Source organism: Vicia villosa, linkage group LG3, assembly GCF_029867415.1.
Source record: "Vicia villosa cultivar HV-30 ecotype Madison, WI linkage group LG3, Vvil1.0, whole genome shotgun sequence".
NCBI lineage: Eukaryota > Viridiplantae > Streptophyta > Magnoliopsida > Fabales > Fabaceae > Vicia > Vicia villosa.
In genome coordinates this window covers 102791769-102798179 of record NC_081182.1, presented here as the reverse complement: position 1 = coordinate 102798179, position 6411 = coordinate 102791769, and positions in this window count along the sequence as shown.

Genomic DNA, 6411 nt, shown 5'->3' with positions numbered 1-6411 from the left:
TGGAGGCCCATGGTATTTTTGGGAAGTTTTGTCTTGTTGAAGTTAAAAAAACAAATTGAACGAGATATATACAAAAAAGGTGTACAATGAAATACCTAATTTCATGTACAGGAATGGGACTTATACCTATGTGGAGGCCCATGTTTTATTTTATAAAACATGGTTGATTGTTATTAACAGACGCGTTGTTTGAAAAACTGTTTGAAAGTTTGTTTTGAAAGAGTTTTCTGTACAAAGAAAAACTGTAAAAGAAAGAGGAAAGGGACTTATACTCTCTAATATTCGAGAGGCCCCACATCGTTTTGAAAATCAATTGATCAATCAAAAGTTTTAATCAATAGTTTCTTTTGAAAAGAAAAATCAAAAAGAAATGGTTTATAAAGAAAACCGTGATCGCTTGTTTTAAAATGGTTTGAATTCGAAAGAACTCAACTTAATTAAAAACAAATTTTAATTAAGACCTAAGTGATTAGGGTTTGATCACAAAAAATATTTACAAGTGATTATGTTAAAAATCAAAATGAAGAAAATAATATTTTAAAGTATTTAAAACACTTAGAAACAAGTCATTTTAAACCTAATTAAAAAGTATTAAATAAACATTTTTTTTGTGATTTTTTTGGATGTTCATAAAATATATATATCAAATGAGGAGTGTATAAAAAATGAAGAAAAAATGAATTGGTTTGGTTAGTTAATTAATTAAATGAAGTTTGTGAAGAAAATAAAGAAAAATAGTGTTAAGAAAAAATGTTTTGTCTCCACAAGGGTTTGAACCCACGCTCTCTCTCTCTCACCAGCCAAAACACTTACCAACTGGGCTGCGCGCGCAGCTTGTAAGTATAAAGCATCCATTTAATTATATTTAAAAACGAACATTTGAAATTTCTGAACAGAAAATGGCGCCAAGAACACATCCCCAATTTGATTTTGAAATTTCTGAAAACTAAACCAAATTGATCAAGTGAAGGGTCTATCTCACTCGGTTTTTTACAAGGATCATGATGGTGCCCTCATAATTCATTTATTTTTGCTCTAAGGGGATCAATTTTGTGATGAACACGAAGAACCCTAATTCTGAGATTGATCATGAAATCGTGTATGTGCAAGATAAATAGCAATTGATTGAGGGTTAATGATCCTCATAGGTGCAGAAACAAGATGGTATGTTCATATTTCATTTATGATGCATGATTCATAGAGTTTGAAGTTCAAGTAGCTTACCTTCAAAAACGGCAAAAGTGAGAATCGAATTCTGCAATAGAGGTGTTACAGATGCTTTCTGATGATCTGGATAGCTTCAATGATGATTATGGAAGGTGTCTGGATGCTTGGAGTGAATTGAAAACATCTGGATCAAAGTATGGAACCCGATCTGCAGTAGAACCAAGTGTGAATCGAGCTTGATGATTCTGAAGTTTTTGATTGATGATGAGTGTTGGGATAGTTCATATGTGACATATATGAGGTGCTGGAAGTGTTAGTTTGGACAGAATTGAGCTTGAATGGATTTTGGCATGATAAGGCTCATTCTATGTTCATATGGAGGTGAGATGATGATTATGAGTTTGAGGTGTTTTTGGGGTGTGTGAATGATTCAAACATATCCCAAATGATGTTTATGAGATGTTAGAACCATCACTTTGGCCATAACTTCAAGGGTTTGGAGGTTGAGTTTTCTACCTCTTTGAAAACTATGAAACTTGCAATTCAAGAAAGAAGAGAGAAAACCTATAATTGTGAGGTTTTGGTGTGTTTTTGGAAGTGATTTTGATCTCTATTTATAGGCCATGGATTCTGAACTCAGGCCTTTGCAAGTTGATCAAGAATTGGTGATTTGGCACTTAAGAGATAGAAAGGAATCTTACCATTAAATGCATATGGTTAAAAGTGACCAAACCATGGTTAAAACTCAAGCTTCTTATCCTCTTCCATTCTGATCTTCAAATCAGAAAATATCATTCAATTATTGCTTCTATGCATCATTACTTGGATCATTTGGCAAAATGGTTCATAACTTAGTGAAAATGGCTTGAAATTTCAAGTGAAAAGTTCACTAATGTCAAAATTCAAAACCATAGCTACACTCCACATTTTTTCATGCTCTTGGACATTTTGGAAAGCTCATATTACACACTTCAAAACCCTAGTTGAAAGTTTCTTCAAGACCTTTAAGGAAATGGGTGAAAAAGATCCATGAACTTTGAAGAAAATGAAGTTTTAAGTGAAGTTTTCAAAAGATACCAACTTTGAAGCTCCATTTCTCTTAAATGGTTGATCTTTTGGAAAACAATTATATGTGTCAAAGTTGTTCATTGGATCAAAATCTACAACTTTCATGTTGGAAGTTTTTTTCAGTTTGTAGGTGAAATTTTGAGTTATTCCCTTCCAAAGTTTGGAAAAAACCATTGAAAAACACTTAGAATTTTTCTAAGTATGGAAAGTCAAACTTTTGACTTTTTGATTCTTGATTGATTTTCTTGATTTTTCTTGATCAAATGAATTCATACATCATATATTGATGATTCAAAACTTCAAAAGTCATGGTTGACCAAAATTCCCCAAAAGTCAATGGTGATCTTGTGCAGTTGACTTTTTCAGACGAATCGCGTTTCTGGAGATTTCAAATGAAACAAGCTATCCTCATCAAATGAGTGGTATGAATGGATCATATTGAGTTATTGGAAGACATTGAGCCATGGTTTGAGTTGTGGCACCATGTTCTGATTAAAAAGTCAGTTGTTCAGTTGAATTAGGTCAAAAACCCTAATTGTCGACCTGATGAAATTGATGACTGTGGATCTTGAATTGAGACACAATTTTCATTGGGTATTGTCATAGGGATTATTTGAAGATGATTGAAACCTTTGATTGACTCCCTAGGGATTTTTAGGGTTTCCCAAATGTGATCCCTGATTTCAGTCCCTGATAGTTCAAAAAACCCTATTCTGATGATTTGAAATTTCACTGTTGATCAATCCTTGTGTAGGAGATGTCTTGAGCCAATGGATTAGGTCAAAATGATGCTCTTGGGGTCTTGAGGTCATGTCCCAAGTCATTAGGTCAAATCCTGAGCAAAAGTCAGGAGTATACTATCTTCAGTCAAAACCCTAATCTGGTTGGTTCAGAGCCTTTAAGCTTGTTGAAATGAATCTCTGAGGACCAAATGTTGATTGTTGATGAAGATGATTCATCTGAAATGAAGGGAGAACAAAACCCTAATTGATTGTTACTTGTACTGATGAGTGATTTCCTGATCAAATCCTGCTGAGTCACAAGTAGCAAACACAAGCTATGCAATTTGTTAGAGATGCAAATGATGCATATGCTATGATATGAGGTGGTATCTTAGGTCAAAAATTGGGGTATGACAGATGCCCCTATTTAAGTTTCTTCAACCTGAGACATGAAGATTGAAAATCTTCGTTTTGATAGGGTGGAAGAGACTTAAATATCAGAAGACGCGAATTTTGGACCTAAGATACCAAAATTGCGAATGATGCAAGGATATCTTTACCGAGGGGTATCAAAACTGACTCCACTGGGGACAAGAGATCGAGAAGGATGTCTCAATTCGTTTTAGGAAGAGAATCTGTTTTTTCTTTTCGGGAAAGCAAGTGTATGCTTCACCGGGGAATGATAGCTTTGTAAGAAAAGCTTACCTATCGACATTACCGACTATCAGCACAGGGATAGACTTGTTAATAATGCGAAGGTGAAAGGTATGAAACTATATTACCGACTACCAGCATCGCGATAGACTTGACAAGGTAAAAAGAGTTTCAAAGGTTTGGTTAATATTACCGACTATCAGCATTGTGATAGACATGTTAAATAATATAACCAGAACAAAAGGTTACCGACTACCAGCCTCGTGATAGTGGTTTTGAAGACAAGATCAATTATCAGCCGAGTGATAAAATGATCCTGGAGACTTTGTTAGGGAAATTACTGGTTATTCAGCCTTGTGAACAGTAATAAGGCCCTGATTGTCAAATAGTCTTCATGATTGATTTCCTTGAGAGGAAAAAGCTTTTGAAAGAGACATAAGCTGCTCAGATGATGAGGCTATTGCTTATTGCCTGTTTTTCACAACTCTGTTTGAGGAATCGGAATTTGAATTTTTGGTAAAGACAAGGTTCTATCCATGAATGAATTGGAAAGAAACAGTCAAACAAGATTTTGTACCCAATGAGGAATGAACTCGACTGGGGATTTTCTCCTTCGTTTTGAAAGGAGAAACTGAAGCAACCTTCTTCCACGAGGAATGATCTCAGTGGGGAACTGGAGAAAGAATATGTTCTTTTCTGCTTATGGGTGACAACCTACTTGGAGAGATGACACGCCCGTACCTGTTTCTTTTTTTTTTTCTTTTTTTTTTTAGATATATCCTGAACAAGTAATTTTAGGCAGACATTTGAAAAATGCAATGATGCATAAATGATGCAAATATGTATGAATGATGAATGTCATGAATGTCGCATGCATGCTAACAATACTGACAGACAAAGAAGTATGTACTGGAGAAGGACCGACGTCGCAATACAACCAGATACTTGGCAAATGTTCTTCAACACGGTGTAGATAACACGAGTGATGAATGGTGTTGTGTGCTTTCAACTTCTCTGGGGAAGACAAGCGTCTTTTCTTATTGAGATGGAAGAACCTCTTCACTTGGAGATGGAAAATCTTCGTCACTGGGGATAAAAGAACTTCTTCACTGGGGATAGAAGAGCTTTTCCTATCATAATCTTCGATTCATCCTATGGAGATAGCTGTTGATGTTTCTTCTGTTGTTCACAACTCAAAGGAAAGTTTCGCTTTTATTTTGAAAAAGGAAAGTAAATTCATTTAAAACTTTTTTTTCTTTTTTTCTTTCAAAAGTGAATAACACAATTAAAGCGTCATTTTGCAAGCTAAAAGAAATCAAGAATTGCAAACAAATGGGCACAAGGCTCAAATTTATTTAATAGGATGGTAATCAGCTAAAGGCGTGATTCCACGGAGTATTTACAAAAGTTGAAAATGGTAATTATGCGGAAAAGGCTACATTGAAAGCAATAACCACTATTCCCCCTAACAACTTTGAGTTCCAACTGTGCTTGTCGCTTCAGATTGGCGATGATTTGATTAAAGATCCTTTGATGAAAAAGACTCCTCAGGTGACGAAGTACGGACTGATGCAGTTACTTTGTCATAAATCCCTAATTTTTGCCTAGATTGCCCTTTTAGGTTTTCAATCTACCAGGATGAATTTTTTCTCTTTATTGTCTCTAATTTTTGCCTGGACCGCCCTTTCGGGTTTTCAGTCCACCGAGACGCTCATTTTTGCCTAAGTCGCCCTTTGCGGGTTTTCGACTTAGCGAGCTGTTCTTTTGTTCTTTTTTAGACAAAGTATTTCTTGACTGCATCAGCATTCACAGGATGTGGGAGTTCATCACCATCCATGGTTGCAAGAGTCATGGCGCCGCCAGAAAATGTTCTTTTGACAACATACGGGCCTTCGTAATTAGGAGACTATTTGCCCCTAGAATCTGGTTGAAAAGACAAGATCTTTTTAAGCACGAGGTCGCCTTCTTGAAATTCACGAGGTCGAACCTTTTTGTTGAAGGCTTGTTTCATCCTTGCTTGGTATAACTGTCCATGGCATAGAGCAGTCATACGTTTTTCTTCGATTAAGTTCAACTGATCGTATCTGCTTTGACACCATTCAGCCTCTGATAACTTAGTCTCCATGAGGACTCTCATTGATGGGATTTCAACTTCTACGGGGAGCACAGCTTCCATGCCGTATACTAGAGAAAAAGGAGTTGCCCCTGTTGAAGTACGCACTGAAGTACGGTACCCATGTAAAGCAAATGACAACATTTCGTGCCAGTCTTTGTAAGTGACGACCATTTTCTGGACGATCTTCTTAATGTTCTTGTTGGCAGCTTCAACAGCGCCGTTCATTTTTGGTCTGTAAGGAGAAGAGTTATGATGCTCAATCTTGAATTCCTCACACAGTTCTTTCATCATCTTGTTGTTCAAGTTCGAACCATTGTCAGTAATGATCTTGCTGGGAATACCATATCGGCAAATGATGTTATTCTTGATAAACCTCACAACCACTTGTCTTGTAACGTTGGCATAAGATGCTGCTTCGACCCACTTGGTGAAGTAATCAATAGCCACTAAGATGAAACGATGACCGTTTGAAGCTTTTGGTTCGATCATTCCAACCATGTCGATCCCCCACATGGAAAAAGGCCATGGAGATGAGAGAATGTTGAGTAGAGTCGGTGGCACATGGATCTTATCTGCGTAGATCTGGCACTTGTGACATCTCTTCACGTGTTTATAACAGTCAGATTCCATTGTCAACCAATAGTATCCTGCTCTTAAGATTTTCTTGGACATCGCATGCCCATT